General features: G+C 44.8%; 1 protein-coding gene across 2 annotated transcripts in view; it reads left to right on the top strand.

Annotated features, from left to right (window-relative positions):
• Nucleotides 1-571: 571 nt before the first annotated feature.
• DDR2 (discoidin domain receptor tyrosine kinase 2) overlaps nucleotides 572-17,007 on the top strand; it is a 150,673-nt gene continuing 134,237 nt past the window's right edge. For both annotated transcript variants that reach the window (XM_032317313.1, XM_032317314.1), the window contains exon 1: nucleotides 572-774. The gene's annotated coding sequence lies outside the window, so the exon portion shown is untranslated. The remainder of the gene's footprint in view (nucleotides 775-17,007) is intronic.

Genomic DNA, 17,007 nt, shown 5'->3' with positions numbered 1-17,007 from the left:
CAGTAGACCCTCAGAGGCAACAACCCATTGGGAATTTGAATGGAAAAATAGGAATCCTAGACCCCCAAACTGTCCAGTTTCTTTGGTGGGAGAGGGAGTGGGGGGAGGGATTAAGTCCAATCTTTTTGGGGGAGAGCTCAGCTCTGGGCTTTCATGGATAAAACACTGAAGATCAACTCCATGTGTGTGACCCAACTGTCCTGGAAACTTCAACTGGAAGAGAATCCAAACCTTAAGTTGTGCTTATAACTTCAGCCCAAGGAAGAAAAACGAGGTTGGGGGGGGCACAGGGTGGGGACCAAGTCTTGGGTGGTGGGGGAGGGCTTGGGGTTGGATGCGGTGGGGACAAGGCGGAAGAGAGCTATGTCTTTAATTCTGTCCTATGGTTATACATATTTTTTCTTCTATGAATGGGTTTTGCTGTAAATTATAGCTTTGCCCGTGGTCCCTTGGGTCAAAAGAAATAGTCTCTAAACAGAAAACAGCTCTGATTGGTGACTTTCCTTCTTCCCTCCCCAACCCCCTTCCTAATTGAAACCAAATGTGCAATATATTGGATCCCTGGCGCTGTCCCAGGAATCCTCAGAATGTGAGGTTTCTCTCAAAGCATCTTGCATCAGCCTGTGGATGTATGCCTACCGCCGGGCTCCTTCACCGGCAAAGTGGAAAAAGAAGCGTTTCACAACAAATTCTTTTTTTGGGGGGGTGGGTTGGGGGGACGTAGTGGATTATAACTCTGTTCTTCTTTCCAAATCTGTGTACTCCTGGATGCACGTAAGTAATGTTTTTGTTTTTCTTTCCTTTTTTTTCTTTTCTGAAAACGAAAGCTCTGAATATGCTTCTGATGTCTCGAGAAAAGTTTTAAAAAGGAGGCAGAAGGGGGTTTCAAGGCAGCGCAGAAGAGAAGGAAATGGGGCACCATAGACTTGAGAAATCGAAGATCTCTCGTTTTTTGGGGGGTGGGAGAGCGTCCTGGACTTAACACTTACGGAAAGAAGAATAAACACTAAACCCAAGAAGACGGGAGCAAAACAGGAATCCGTACAGCTGTGAGATCCAAGAAACAGCGTTAGCAGGGTCGGAACCGTTGGCAGGCGGGACAGGCCGATTGCAGAACTGATTTCCTTCGGCTCAGAGAAAGCGGAGCGGGGGAGCTGGGGGTCTAGGTGTTTAGTAGTGGTGTTCGAGGGTCCCGAGGCTTGGAGAGGACAATTTCTGTACTTTCGTTTTCTCGCGGTGTCGCAAACTTCCTTGTGAGAAGGGCATCTTGGGGCGGAGGGTGCCTTCCCCGTGAGGTTTGGGGTGGCTGTGAGGGGCCCTGTGTGGAGGGGGCACTTCCCACCCTGCCTGGCTGGCCTGGGGAGCCTTTCCCTTTGTTATCCAACGACTTGGGACCTTTTGCAGTTGGGACCTTTGCATCCTGGCTGAGGTTCAAGAGTCCCATCCAGGGAGAAAGAGAATTTTTCCGAGTGGCTGAAACTCTGGCCGGCCGGTGGTTTGAGGCGGGAGCTTGCACCCTTTCAAGCCGACGGGGAAGGGGTCAGCACCATTTTGCCGGCTTTTCTGTGTCCACTCCCTAGGGGAACAGGGAGTTGGAGCCCCGCGAAGAGCCTGAGAGATCCATCTGGCCCTTCATTCCGCAGATGTCGGAAATGGTAGCAAAGAGTTGACATGATCAGGGACGCAGAGCGTGGTGGTGAGGCTCCAGAGGCCGGGCGGGGAGTGAAACTGGGGCTGGCTTTGCTGCGAACCAAGTGCTCCTTCCACTCTCTGCCTCTACTTTCTTGTTCATTTCGCGGCTGAGATCATGGAGACACTGAAATGAACAAGTCCCCGCAAGGACCTTGGTTACCAGACAGGAGGATGGGAATGGTGGCCCGTCAGCTCACGGCATCTCTGGTCAAACAGTGGAACTTGGAACAACGGGGCTCGGGGCGCCGACCCCTCTGCAGACAAAAATTCACGCATAACTTTTGACTCCCCCAAAACTTAACTACGAAGCGCCCGCTGTGGACCAGAGACCTTGCCAGTAACAAGTAGTCAATTAGCACATAGGTTGTGTGTTATGTGTATGGGTGTGTGTACATTAATGCTGTATTCCTACAATAGAGGAAGCTGGAGAGAAGAAAATTTTATCAAGAAAATCATAAGGAGGAGAAAAAAAAAAACAGCAGTGTTGTACTGTAGTTATTGGGGGAAAATCCGAATTAGCAGACCCACGCAGTTCAAATCCGTGTTTTTCGAGGGTCAACTCTCTCTGGTTGTGTGTGTGTGGAAATTAAAGCGGCAGACCTCTGAGTACATGCTGTGCACCAGGCTCCACGTTCAGGGTCTCTATGCAATGTTTGATGAGTGGTCCCAGTTCTGGAAGACAGCTCGACTTTTATAAGGGAGAGTATTACGGTTTAGCAGAGTGGAGTGAGTTACTCAAGGAAATGCAGCTAATCAGCTTGAAATTCATGTGCGCCCGACTCTAAAACCTGCCCCCTCCTTTTTTAAAGTCATTTGTATTTTATTTTTTTAAAATTGAGGCCTACAGCATAATGCCTGGATATTTGTATACATGCCAAGCGATGAGCACACGGAGTTGGGTCACGTCTATGTCCTCACATGGTTACACAAGACCGTCGTCTCCTTGCGATGAGAGTAAAATCCGTTGCTTCCGGCTTGGGGCTGTCGTGCTCCCCTCGCTCCTCCACACATGCACTTGGTTATTTCCCAAGTCCATTTCCATGTTTCCCTCCATGAGCAGGAGGTGAGAGTGGCGGGCTGGGGGCGGGGTAGCTCCAAAGAGTGTCTCGCCAGGACCACGTCTGTGCTCATGGTTGAGTAGTCTCTGGGTCCCAGAAGGGGGCTGCGAGTGGGCACCTCTGTGGGCTGATTTCTGCGCCTCTGGAAATGCTTCCCTCCCCTCTGTTACGCAAGGAGCCTGGGATTTAGCGTCCGAAGAACCAGGTTCCGCTTTTCTGGCTCTGCGTTTTACTACCTGGCAGTGTGGCTTTCCCCTCCTGCACCTTGGCCTCTGTATTTATTACATGGGAATAATGGTAATACTTTCCAGCATCCTTGTTTGCAGAGATACTGGACACGAATGTGTTCTGGAGGCTGGGAAAGGCTGAGCCCATACCGTGGGGATAATGACGATCATCCCGAACACGGGGACGCAGCGTGGGGCAGCGTCTGCCATGTGGGGCCAGAGCTGGTGCCTGCAGGAGGGCGGCTGCGTTGGCTGTGTACACAGCTCTGAAATGGGAGGCCCCAGTCCCCGCGCCCATCTCCTTTGGATGGAAGCCATCCCTCGTCCCGGGGACTATTTCCAGGGTTTCTCTCTGGAGCTCCCCTCTGGTGGCCTGGCTTGGCCGTCGCCCCTCACCCGAGGAAAGCAGCGGGGGCTGGAGGACCCCACGTTGTTCAGGCGTCCCCTGCTTCGGTCCCAGCCTCTCTGACCAAGAGGGGTGTGCAGTCAGGAACCGTCCCTTGGTTTCTCCTCGAAGAAGATGGGCTTTTGAGGAGCTTTGCGTCTCGCTGAGGGTAGATCCTTGACCCAAAACTTTCTTGTCCCAGGCAGGCCCACCTCACCGTGTCTTTTACCTCACGTTCCCCCTTCTGTGCCTTTGGTCAGAAGGAGAGCAGCTGCTCCTGGGGCTGGGGCTGGGGCTGGCAGGCCGGCGGGCGGCGGGGAGGCCCCTGCCTCTGCTTCGGGTTCAGATCTGTTTGCTTTATAAACACCAAAGGTAAGGGAAGCGGGGGAAGGTGTTTTCAGAATCTTGGACTAAGAATCCTCAAACTGAAACTCCCAGCAGCATCTGCCTCTGTGAGATAATAGAAAATATATGGACTGGTCTCTGCCCCCGGGTCTTGGCACAGGATTCGTAAAATCCTCCTCATTTTCTGAGTGATAGGAGCACTGGGGACATTTTCGTTCCCGTCTTTGGTCTCTGACTCTGGTTCCTGACACAGAGCTCCTTAAGCCCTCAGAATTTCCTGGGTGATGGGAGTGTCCTTTGTTCTAGAAAGTTGACTCCAGGTGGGCTCCTGGAGGGGGCTGGTCACCAGAAAGACTGAGCCCTGATTAGAAGCCTAGAATTTTCAGCCCCACCTGCTGTCTTCCAGGAAAGGGGGAAAAGCTGGAGGGTGAGTTAATGACCCATCGTGCCTACGTGGTGAGGCTTCCATGAAGATCCCCGAAGTGTGTGGTTTGCGGAGCTTCCGGGTCAGTGAACTCGTCTATGTACTGGGAGGCTGGCACACCCCAGTCCCACAGGGACAGAGGCTCCCGTTCTCGGGTCCCTCCCAGACCTCACCTCTGTGTCTCTTCTTCCGGCTGTTCATCTGTACCTCTTATCATGTCCTTCCTTATATAATAAACTGTTAAGTGTAAGTAAGCATTTCCCTGAGTTCTGGGAGCTATTCGAACAAATGATCAAATTCAAGGAGGGGCTGGTGGGAACCTCTGATCTGTAGCCAAGTCAGACCGACATTGCTGACCTACTGTTTGCAATTGATGTCTGCATCAGGAGGGGGCGGTCCTGTGGGACTGAGCCCTTCACCTGTGGGGTCTGCACCAACTCCAGGTGGTTTGTGTTGGAGTTTCTGGGTGTGGAAAACACACAGAGTTGGTGTCAGGAGGATTGTGAGTGCACACGTGGTGGAAACTGAGTTTTTCCTTGACGATGTCTGAGCGCAGACCGGGAGCATCTTCCAAAGGAGCCCCATCACCCCCTGCCCTCCTCCAGCCTCTCTGTGAGCTGTCTTCTTCTGCACTCCCTCCCTAGACTCTAAGTCGGATGAATTACCCATCACACATAAAGAACATAGTTCAGACCTTTCCATATGATTGCATTTCTAAAAGACACACTTAGAAATGAGAGTGGTCGCCCCCTCCCCTTTGGTTAACGTCACACCATTTTAAATTAGCATTCATTCTCAGACACACTTCCCAAGCTCCTTTATGAGATCCACTGTCAGGAACTTTACATCACCCACACCTCAAACACGCAACCCAAACACATGTCTCATTGGCATCCAGAAAGCTCACCCCCATCTAAAAATGGACCTCCACAGCCATGCTGAAGTCCCGTGCCAACTCACATAGATGGTGACCATCCGAGCGCAGACACACTGGGTTCTTTTTGTCCCTCACCCTGTTGGAAGCCGTGCACCATATGACTCGACTCTCTCCCAGCGATGACGACTCAGTCCAGAAATGTGCCCAACGTCCCCAGGCATCCAAGAGCATCTCTGAGTTCAGTGACCATCCACAGGAAGGGCTGCTTCCCAGTAAATTAGAAACCTCAGAGGAACTCACAGACCTCCAGACCTATTCTGTCAGAATATCTCCCGCTGGGGACTGGGAACCAGTACTTTGAAGTGTTCCCAAAGTGGTTCTACTGTGAACCTTTGGTAAAGATCCACATCTGTCACCTCAGCCACTCCTCAGCATGGACGAAGGGCAGGCTGGGGAGAGAAAGCAGCCTGGACCACATCCCCTTTGGCCGTGGTCCTATGAAGAATCTAACCCTTAGTGCTTCCCTTCTCTGGTTGGCACACCTCCCTCCTGTCGCCTCCTGTGAGCTTCCTGCAGACCTCCTCATGATGTCTATAGCCTTGCTTTTCCCCTGAGGTGGAATCTTGTCCAGGCCTCCACTCTCTCCAGTGTGAAGTCACACAGACCTGACTTCCAATCCCAGCCCGAGCTCACCCACTCTGGGACCCTGCACAAACTGCTCAAAGCCCCAAAGTCTCAGATTCCCACTCAGTGAAATCAGGGTTATCATTCCCATTTAACGGCCATTACTGACGCCACCTGGGTGCACTCGGCATGGTGTTGCACATGTAGTTACTAGACGAGGTCTATGTGGATGATTTATATTAACGGTTCAGTGTGGCTGCTTGGTCCTCCTTGTTTTTCCATGACCCATTCCTCAATGAACAGTGTTCACCTGCCCAAGTCCACTTCTGCCAGCAATACCACCCGAAGTGCTCTCTCAGTGCACAGGACATGGGTTCAAGTTCTGGCTTGGCCACCACTTACTAGCCGTGTCACCGGGACAAGATCTCCTTTTTCTCATCTCTTGGGTTTTTAGGAAAAACAGGGGCCGTTAGATAGGCAGAGAGGCCAGCGCAAAGCCTCACAGCCTCCAAAAAAGTGAATGTTCAGTAAATGATGCCTCTCTTACTTGTTTTGACATGATCATCGGGTCCTCACAGGCTACAGGCCCACCATGCGTGAACCTTGGGGACCTCTATCTTGGATTGATTCATTTGAACACCTTGGTTAGATCATGGATGTGATTTGCTGGAAATTGGCCTTTGTGGATTTGAAATAACAGCCATCAATGACATCTCCTCACCCCTGACCTTCCCTCCCCCACTGTACCTTTACCGTTACCCAACCTTTCGCCTAATACTCGAGACACAACTGTACCCAATACCATCTTGTTACGGAGAACTGATCACAAGAGTGGATTACTTGGCTGAGGGTCTACACGACACCAGAAGAGGAAAGAATGGGCAGTTTGGGGCAGGTAGGGAAGAAGGGATACTAGATGTTATCCATTGGGCAAGTCAATCCCATTATAGTGAAATGGCTTAGATGCCATTTCAACGAAAAGAGAATCCCACTACAATGAGAAGTATGAGTCACAGTGAGGACTGCTGTTGTAACTGAACGCCAAAGGCATTCAGGAAAGGGAGGGATGAGCTAACAAAAGAGAAATTCATGTTTTGTGTTTCTCTGGAGTCATCCAATAACGGATTGGTCCCACCAAGGGTTCCAAGCTGGAGGGACCATGGTGGGGCGGGGGAGGGAGGCAAACTGGCCTTGGCTTGTTCATGTACATGTGTTTTCCCCTCCTCCTCCTCACATCCAAGTCTCAACCTCCCTTCTCCATCTGGCTACACTTCTCAGAAATTTCATATCTGTTTCTCTCTGGTTCTGGGTTCCCTCGGCAATTCCATTTTATTTTATTTGGTTTTATTCTATGCTGTGAGCATTTATTCACTGCCTATTAGTGTAAGACACTCTGTTTAACATTTTTAAATAACCGTAGCTTTATAAGGGAATTAAGATGTCTAGATGCCTCTCTGGGGACATTCACCAGAACACCCATAACCTAATGGCTAAAGTGATGGTCTCTCTCAACTTTCTCTGTCTCTTTTCATTTCATGTGTATGCCTTTGGATTTGTTGTGATTGAGCCTGTGTTATTCAGACATGACTTGGTTGAAAGTAATTCTCTTCTTATTTTGATTTCCTTTCTTATTTTTGCTTTCTGTCCTTTCTGTTTTGCATGGAACTATTTGATGTTTCCAAGTTTCTGTAATTATCCAACCAATGGAGAATCCCAGCTTTTGGCAGGTCATATACTTTTTAGCTGGAATCTCACGTTGGCCTCCTAGCACTGAGAAAGATCAGGTCTGACCCAGCCCAAGTGTCCCTGAGTCGTGGAGGAGCAAAGAAAAGGCAAAGAAGATTTAAAATTGGCTAGGCTCACTCCAAAGCCCCTATGTTCAGCTGGGCTTCTCCTCAGCAGGGTCTCGGTGGGTCACTGATTTGTGGGTTGTGTTTCGTTCCTAGACAGACAGAAACAAAATGTCGAAGGAGTCCCTTGGACCTACTGCTCAGAGGTTAATGCTACCTCAGTGTGGTGTGTGGGTCGAAGGGGAGGATGTGTGAAGAATAGAACTTCATGTGCAAAAGGTAGTGAGGGAGAAGAAAACATAGTAAGGTTTGGGTCCCAGCACCATCATTTTCCAGATTTTTGACCTCGGACCTCATCTGTCTCCCTCATGAGTTTTTATCCCCTCCTTTTTAGGTTCAGATAAAATAATGTGTAAGAAACTTTGTATACTGGGAAGCGCCATGCCTATGAAGATGGTAGGTGGCATGCCCCTTGGGATGCATTTCATGGGTAGCCAATCCAGCAGAATTTACTGGATACAAGATTATCTTTAGGGTCTTCATGGCTTAGGCAGCCAAAAGTAAATTGAGATGGGAGATGGGTTAAAAAGAAGAATGAAGAGTATGTGAAAGAGAGTTAATGCCTACAATTTGAAAGTCAAGGAGTAGTAAGGGGGGGTTGCTGTTTTTCTAAATAAACATGTGAGTATATATAACTTTGATAAAAATATGTCCTAATACAAAATAATTCTTTTGCCATATATGCATGTGTGTGTAAATTTAAAGTTTATTGCTTGTATCTTGATTATAAATTTTTATGCCAGTACCATGCTGTCTTGGTGATCACAGCTTTGTAATAAAGCTTGAAATCAGGTAACGTGATGCCCCCAGCTTTATTTTTGTTTTTCAACATTTCCTTAGCGATTCGGGGTCTCTTCTGATTCCATACAAATTTTTGGATTATTATGTAGTCATAAAAAAAGGTGAGTAAGTAAATTTTTTTCATTTCTTCTTTTAAAAATTTGAACACTGTATGAATTCAGAATAATCAAACAATTAAAATCTTGGTGAGCTCTCATATCAAAGAGAAGCAGTTTCTTACTGATGTAATGTCTTTACTCCAATGGAGCTGATTTTTCAAAAAAATCAGATTTTTTATCCACGATCAGTTTTACAGCATTCTGGGAAGCTCTGTTATAACTCTGTTTTTGCTGAATTCATTTATTTATTTTTTAGCAAATAGTTATTACGTGTTGGCTCTCTGCTAGGTGCTATTCTAGGTTTTAGTGATCAGGAAGACCAATAAGATTTTAGATGTTTACGATCATTCATTACCTTAGACAATCACTCCTTTACAGTCTATGGAGCAATAGTATGAATTCAGACAAAATTCAACTTGGAAAATTGGTATCCAGGATTGGGTTAATAAGATTTTACTGTTTAAATTTTCACTGTAATTCAAAAATAGTTCTTGTGCAGTGGGTATCAGCAGAATCAGATGTTATTAAAAAAAGGTACAAAGTTTGATATTTTATTTTTCTTATTTTCTTTTTTTAATTAATAGGCTTTATGTTTTAGAGCAGTTTTAGCTTTACAGAAAAAGTGAGAAGAAAGCACAGAGTTCTCACACACTCCCTTTCCCTTTGCATACAGCTTCTCTATTAACATCTTGTATTAGTATTACATTTCACTTTTCAATCAATCACTCAATAAGTATTTATTAAACACCCACTGTATGTTCTGTGCTAGTTATGATGGAGGTAGAAAAGAGTAAAACATATTTATACCCCTCAAGTTGTTTATAATGTTGTATATATACATGTTGGAGTCCCTCATTCATTAAAAAATTTTTCATCGTGCACTTAGTGCCTGCCTGATTCAGGCTAAGGTTTAGTATAATGCCTGGACATAGCAGACATCAATAATTATCTGTTGTATGAAAAATGAGAATGAAGGCTCTAGAAGTAGAAGACATTGTCCCTGTCCTTAGAAGCTTGGGGAACAACTGACACCTATGACAGAGACTAGTGAAAATTTCAAAAATAGGTAGATAGTACTGGATCTCAGTAAAAGTGACATTGGTATCGGCAAGTAAGACATAAAGCAATCAGCGACAGTCCCAGCTTCTTTACTTGGATTGTCTTCCTAACCAGAGGCATACAGAGCTTAAGAGGAGTGGTGAAGGTTACTAGGTTGCTGGCCCTTATCCTTGAGGACATACCTTCTTGAGATTTTGGGGAACAAGCTGATCTGAAGAAGAGAGCAGTGGGAGTTATGTACATTCAAGAGCAGATAGTTGTTCCTAGGACAACTATCAAGGACAACTATCGTAGGACAGAGGTAGTTCTTCTTTAAGGATGTTTACATTGTGTAGAGTTTGTGAGGAAGAGAATGTTAAAATAACATCACAGGAAATGAAATCGAAATCCTAATCCTAGTAAATCCCAGCAAGTTATTTTGTGGATATGGACAAACTGATACTAAAGTTTATATAGACAGGCAGGAGACCCAGAACAGCCAATTCAATACTGAAGGAAAAGAACAAAAGACAACGGACAGCCAATTTCCAGGCTTACTCTGGAGTCACAGACAATGTGGTATAATAAAGCACTGTGGTGTTGGTAAAAGAACAGACAAGTAGACCAGTGGACCAGGATAGAAACCCCAGATAAATAGAGTCAATGGATCTTTGACAAAGGAGCAAAGGCATTGCAATGGAGAAAAGACAGTCTTCAATAAATAGTGCTAGAACAACTGGGCACCTATGTGAGAAAGAAAATGAATAACTTGAGACAGAGATCTTTCAGAAGAATTAATTCAAAATGAATCATGGATCTAAATGTAAGACACAAAACTAACAAAACTCTAGAAGATAATACAGAAGAAAGTCTAGGTGACCTTGGGTATGACAAAGACATTTTAGACACAACACTAGAGATGTGATTCTTTTTTTCTTTTTTAAATTTTAATTCCAGTTAGTTAACATATCGTATAATACCAGTTTCAGGTGTGCAATATATTGACTTGACACTTCCGTACATTACCTGGTGCTCATCACAACAAATGTGCTCCTTGATCCCTGTTACCTATCAAAGATGCGATTCGTGAAAGAATTGATAACCTGAGCTTCATTAAAATGAGAAACTGCTGCTCTGTGAAAGACAATGTCAAGACAATGAGAATACGAAACACAGACTGGCAGAAAATATTTGCAAAAAACAAATCTAATAAGGGATGGTTATCCAAAATATGAAGAGAACCCTTAAAATTCAGTGATAAGAAAAGGAACAATCTGATTAAAAAATGGGCAAAAGACATGAACAGGCATCTCACTAAAGAAGCACATAGATAGTAAATAAACATATGAAAAGATGTTCAATATGATGTCATTAGAAAATTTCAAATTCAAATTGGGATCATGATCTGAGCCAAAGGCAGACACTTAATGGACTGAGCCATCAGGTGCCCCATGATAAGCATTTCTATTTAAAAATTATTATTATTTAAAAATTGTTTTTATTTTTCACATAACTATTGCTATTGTACCCTAACTTTAGTCACATCTTATTTATTAAAGATAATAGAGGCAAAATCCTTGCTATCAATTGTTAAAAAGATTGATAAAGACTAATTTAACAGGTTGATAGCAGATATTTGGGAAATCTATTTGTCACATCATTCAAATTATAATAACTATCACCTGGAAGGATAGTCATTTAACTATTGTAACATACAAATATTCTCACTTAAAATTACGGTGATAGAAAGAGTGCGATAGAAAGAGTGAGTTAAAAGAGTAGTAAGTTTTTCTTTTTTTAAAGATTTTATTTATTTGTTGGAGAGAAAGCTAGTGACAGAGAGAAATTGCAGGCTCATGCGTGTGCATGAACTTGGGAGGGGAGGGGCAGAGGTAGAAGCAGATGCCCTGCTGAGTAGGGAACCCCCTGCGGGGCTTGATCCCAGGACTCCAGAGTCATGATCTAAGCCAAAGGCAGATGATTAACTGGCTGAGCCACCTAGGTGCCCCAAGAGTAAGCCTTTTTTAAAAAAAAGTTTTAATTTAAATTCCAGTTAACAAACAGTGTAATATTAAATTCAGGTGTACACTATAGTGACTCAGAACTTCCACACAGCTCCCAGTGCCCTCCTTAATCCCCATCACCTGTCTTACCCATCCGTCCCACCCCCACCCCCTCTGGTGACCAGTAGTGTGTTCTCTATAGTACAGAGTCTGTTTCTTGGTTTTTCTTTCCCTCTCTTCCTCTTTTACAACCACCCGCCCCCAGCTTATTTGTTTTGTTTCTTAAATTCCACATCTGAGTGAAATCATGTGTATTTGTCTTTTTCTGACTGACTTATTTCACCTAGCATTGTACTTTCTAGTTCTATCCACGTCATTGTAAATGGCAAGATTTCATTCTTTTTCATAGCTGAGAAGAATTCCATTGTATACATATACCACATCTTCTTTATTCATTCAGCAATCAATGGATATTTGGGCTGATTCAATAGTTTGGCCACTGTAGACAATGCTGCTATAAACATCAGGGTGCATGTGTCCCCTTGAATTAGTATTTTTGTATTCTTTGGGTAAATACTAGTAGTGCAATCTCTGGGTTGTAGGGTAGCTCTAGTTTTAACTCTGTGAGGAACCTCCATACTGTTTTCCAGAGTGGCCACACCAGTTTGCATTCCCATCAACAGCACACAAGGGTTCCCTTTTCCCCATCCTCACTAACACGTTTCTTGTGTTGTTGATTTTAGCCATCCTGACAGGCATGAGGCGATACCTCGTTGTGGATTTGATTTGCATATCCCTGATGATGAGTGATGTTGAGCATCTTATCGTATCTGTTGGCCATCCGCATGTCTATTCATGTCTTCTGCCCATTTTTAAATTGGGTTATTCATTTTTGGGGTGTTGTATTTTTAATTTTAACTGCTGCCTATTAGCACTCGGACTTTGCGCAAGTATATTTTTTAAACCTATCTGCATTTCAATGTTCTCTATAAGGGGCAATATGAAATTTCCCTTCCTTCTAGTTCAATTATGTTGCTGTCCATACCTGCACCCAATCCCCCAGTTTCAGCTTTATAGCTAAGTCTTCAATCACTACAGTGTCCCTGTGGTTCTCACCCAAACGCATGTGCTCTGAATATCTTTCTCTGTCCTCTCATGTGTGCTCAATTCTGCCCTTCTCTAAAGGCCAGCTTGGGTTTCAGATCCTCTGGCCAACTCAGATCTTGCTTCTTGGAATCCCAGTTCTTTTGGTCACAATCACATCTAGCAAGGAACATGAATTAGGCAATCTCTATAACTCACCTCGTAGCATAATCTGTAAGTATTTGCTGAGTTCTCCATATGTAGTCTATTAAGGTCTTATGATTTGCCTAGCACGGTGTTATTTGTTGCTGGGAAATTCTTCAAGAACTGTATTGAAGCCTCATCTACTGTAGTCTTTGAGGGTGTAAAGGAGCTCAGTAGATTTCACTTATTTTGTTATTCTGTAAGATCAGGATGTCCAGAGGGCCAGGTTATAAAGAAATGCTGTAAGCACTGGGCTTGTCATCAGAAGTACTGGGCTCAGTTTCTGCTTCTTATTAGCTGTGAAAACTGAAGAAATGAACTAGTTAATGTCTTCATGAGTACAGACGAGGAGGAATAAACTCACATGTGAACACTTGGTACCCTGGGCATATGATGCACACAGGGCTAATTTTTATAAAAGAGCACTAAGTAGAGAATGGTTATTCACAGAGACTCATCAGGTTTCAGGATACGGCACCAGGTTGGGCTTCTCCTGGCTTGATGATGGGCAGAGCTGGTGTCTTTGTTCTGACCATGCTGCTTCTTCTCTCATGGGTTTGCTCAGACCTCTGGGAATAGAAGCGCTTACCTTTCACCTTACCCTGGCATACTAATGCTCAGTCTTTCCTGAAACCCCTTTCATTTAAAAACTTATTTAAAAATTCTCATTTGAACATTTAGTGTCATATAAACAGCAAGTTAACTTTTGCTTACTATCATGTTTGGAGGTGAAAAAAATTTTAAACATTTTGTTCAGCCATTCATTATCAAAGGGACGTCAAGCTAGGATATACATTTTAGACTTATGTGGGCCCCTCAAAGGAGTGTGAAAAGTTACTTTCTAATCCCTTTGCTGTGCTTTTGGTGATAAAATTTGTTTTTGCAGGAGAGAAGGTGGTCAAGGTCTTCCTATGATCTCTTCACAATTTTCTTCAGCCCCTCTAACCAGGTCTATAGGCACTCCACTTTCTCCAGAAAAAAGGGGGGGGGTCCTTCTGTGCTGTATGCTTAGCTATAGGAAGTTCCAGCTCCAGGATCCCAGGTCTCCTGACTTTCATTTTCTATTTGATCATGTAGTTGCCAGCATTTACGATAGATAATCAAAGACAGGGTGTCTAAAATTACCCTGTGAATCATACACAAACTTGAAATGATTGTACATCTCTGGATGATCCTATTCCTGGGAGCTTTGGGCCTTGAGCAGATAATCTGGGAGACAACAGGAGCCTTGAAATTGGCAGAAAGTCTCATTTCCAGGTCCAGCTTCCCAAGTAGTACGGATCTTATAAGGAATTTCAGTGTTTAAGATCTAAGTCTTCTTTTGAGTTGGTCAGGGCAAGGAAAAGTCTGGTGAAGAGTCTGACACTTTACAAATGGCCTCACACTGGTCATCTGCAGACTATGCGTAACACACGAGTCCTGGTTTTGAGGGAGACGGTGCATGTGAAAAATCTAGATACACTCACGATGTTACTTTGCACAAAGGTGATTAAGGCTCGAGCTGGGGTAACTCCCAGTTTCTTTTGAAAATAAGCTGATATTCTGTTTTCCAAAGAAGTGTTGAAAAAGTCATAATGAAGAAAACGGAAACTTTATTGATTGTTCTTACACTTAATGCTATATTTTAGTGGTGTTTTTTTGTAACAAAGAACTTGCTGGGGGGAGTGGGGAAGGTGCTATGACTTCAGTGTTTGAAGTCTCTAAAGGTTCTTAATCTAGCCGTTTGCAGGAGCGTAAGCGGTAACTGTCCCCCCAGATTTGTCTCAAATTTACCCAGCCACAGTCCTCAGGGCTGTTGGAGAAGTACTTATGGAACTGTTCAAAAATACATCCAGGAGCGCCTGGGTGGCTCAGTCAATTAAGCATCTGCCTTCGCCTCAGGCCATGACCCCCGGGGTCCTGGGATTGAGCCCTGGATCAGACTGGGCTCCCTGCTCAGCAGGGGGTCTGCTTCTCCCTCTCCCTCTGCCCCTCCCCCTGCTTGCTCACTCTCTCTCTGTCTCTCAAATAAATAAATAAACAAATAATCTTAAAAACAGCAGCAACAACATAACCCAAACGCGCATTCACATCCAGCCCTATGATGAGGTAATTCTAGTTTCCACCGAGCGATCCGGCAACAAGCATTAGGGAAGCACATCCACTCCCCTGATCGTGGGGTCTTAAAACATTTTCTTTTGAATAAATGAGGGTTGGATGACGGTGGTGACAAAGCATGGTGACACCTAGACCCACGTCCTTTGCTTTGATCAGAATTCAGCAATTCCCAGCCTACCAGTAGCCACAACTCTTAGGGCCAGGCAAGTGGCTTCCAGTGTGAGGTGAACTGTGTTCTGTTTTCAAAGACGTTATTCTCTTGGCCACCCCTCCCCACCACCCCCACGTAATAACTTTGCTGATGCTGATGTAAGGGCTTTGGGAAGTTAAAGAAATGGTACCGAAGGCGGTATGCAACAGACATCCTGCAGGGGTGGCTTTGGTCGTGGGTTTCCGAAGGAGCAGAGTCTCTGCCGTTTACCTTGGTGAAAAAGCGGAAGCAGTCCTCACAGGAGGCAGGAGCTGCAGGATAGACTCAGCTCTCTAAACATCTTCCCCGGGGCTTATCTGGTCTGATGTTACTCAAACCTGAACAGGAGGTAGACATATTTTATACAAAAATTTTTTTTCAGCTCCTCAGGGTAATTGATCATTTAGATGTTCTTAAAATATGTACAAACCTAAAACAAACATAACTATAAACTCGATTAAATAAATTAAAAACATCATTTTACTGCGTTAAATGATGTGGTCTGTTGAGACTAACCACTAGTGTGGAGGATCAAGATTGAGTGGAGCCGTGTGGTCTCAGGGCCTGGTCCGTGTCTCATCTGGGTCTGTTATGTAAATGTAATTAATGTGCATGCAGAAAACGGCCTGTTGGTGTCCGTATGTTAAGCAAATTGCTAATAAGGGCCTCAAGGGTTTATCAGTTCAGGAAAATCAAATTTCATACTTAACCAAACTCTGCAAGCAGGAAATGGTCAAATGGCAGTTTTTATTTATTTAATAATTTATCTCAGAGAGAGAGAGAGAGAGCATGCAAGTGAGGGGGGAGGGCAGAGCAGAGAGAGAGGGACAAGCAGACTCCGCTGAGCGCAGAGCCTGATGTGAGGCTCCATCCTAGCACCCTGAGATCATGACCTGAGCCGAAATCAGCATCATGATCAGACGCTTAATTGACTGAGTTACCGAGGTGTCCCCAAAAGACAGTTTTAATGAGGTATCATTTGGATAAATTGTTAAATATTCTCTTCTCTTGAAGGTCAGATTAGCCTGGTGGTGATTTGAAATTGCTACAAATAAGTATCTCTTGCAGTTGCTAATAAGATTAGAGACAGAAGCATTCTGCTTTGTGTATTTATGCCTCGGGTTTCTGCTTATAAATCGGTAGGTGTTGGTATGTAAGAAGAGTCCACATCACGCGTCTGCTGGCAGCATGAACTGGTGGCCATGGTCTATGGCCAGCAGACTGATCTGCCCCATGCCGTCGGGTGACTCCGCTGTCCCGCCGTGTCCTGTTTGTGGATTGGCTCTTGACTTGATGTGGCTCCCACTTGGCATTTGTACAGTCGTGAACACAAGTGAAAAGACAGGCATTGAGATTGCACGACAGCGCTTGGCTCCCACCCATATTAGGAGTTTCAGACTGGGGCGCCTGGGTGGCTCAGTCAGTTAAGAATCTGTCATGATCCCAGGGTCCTGGGATTGAGCCCCACGTCGGGCTTCCCACTCAGCAGAGACCCTCCTTCTCTCTCTCTGCCTGCCGCTCTGACTGCTTGTGCGCTCTCTATCAAATAAATAAACAAAATCTTAAAAGAAGAAGGGTTTCCAACTATAGAATCATAGTTATAAAATTTCAGAAATTCTAGAAATGTTATAGGTGTCAAGAACACTTCTACACTCGGGGGTGCTGCTTTTAAGCTGAATTCCGACTCCGCTGCTTCTGAGGAAAGACTTTCTGAGCTCCCCACTCTCTTCTAAATGTTTTCATAACTAAAAATAACAATCATGATGAATTCAGAGTGATGTGTTTATTGTGCACCAAGATTTGGGTGTAGCCCTCTGGATACATAATCTCACCGAAGTCTTGTGAGAGTTGTGTGAGGCGGGTGTTTTTCTTGTTTTGTGTAGGCGGACACAGCACAAATCACGCAGCGGTTTGCACACGGGTCTCCCTCATTGTCACACCTGACTTCTCCCCACTGCATAGTTGTTCTCCATGCGTGAAATTCCATTCTGCATCGGGAACTAACCTTGTG

This window comes from Mustela erminea, chromosome 17, assembly GCF_009829155.1.
Source record: "Mustela erminea isolate mMusErm1 chromosome 17, mMusErm1.Pri, whole genome shotgun sequence".
Classification (NCBI taxonomy): Eukaryota; Metazoa; Chordata; class Mammalia; order Carnivora; family Mustelidae; genus Mustela; species Mustela erminea.
The sequence above is the reverse complement of the archived record's forward strand: the minus strand, read 5'-3'. Positions and strand labels throughout refer to the sequence as shown.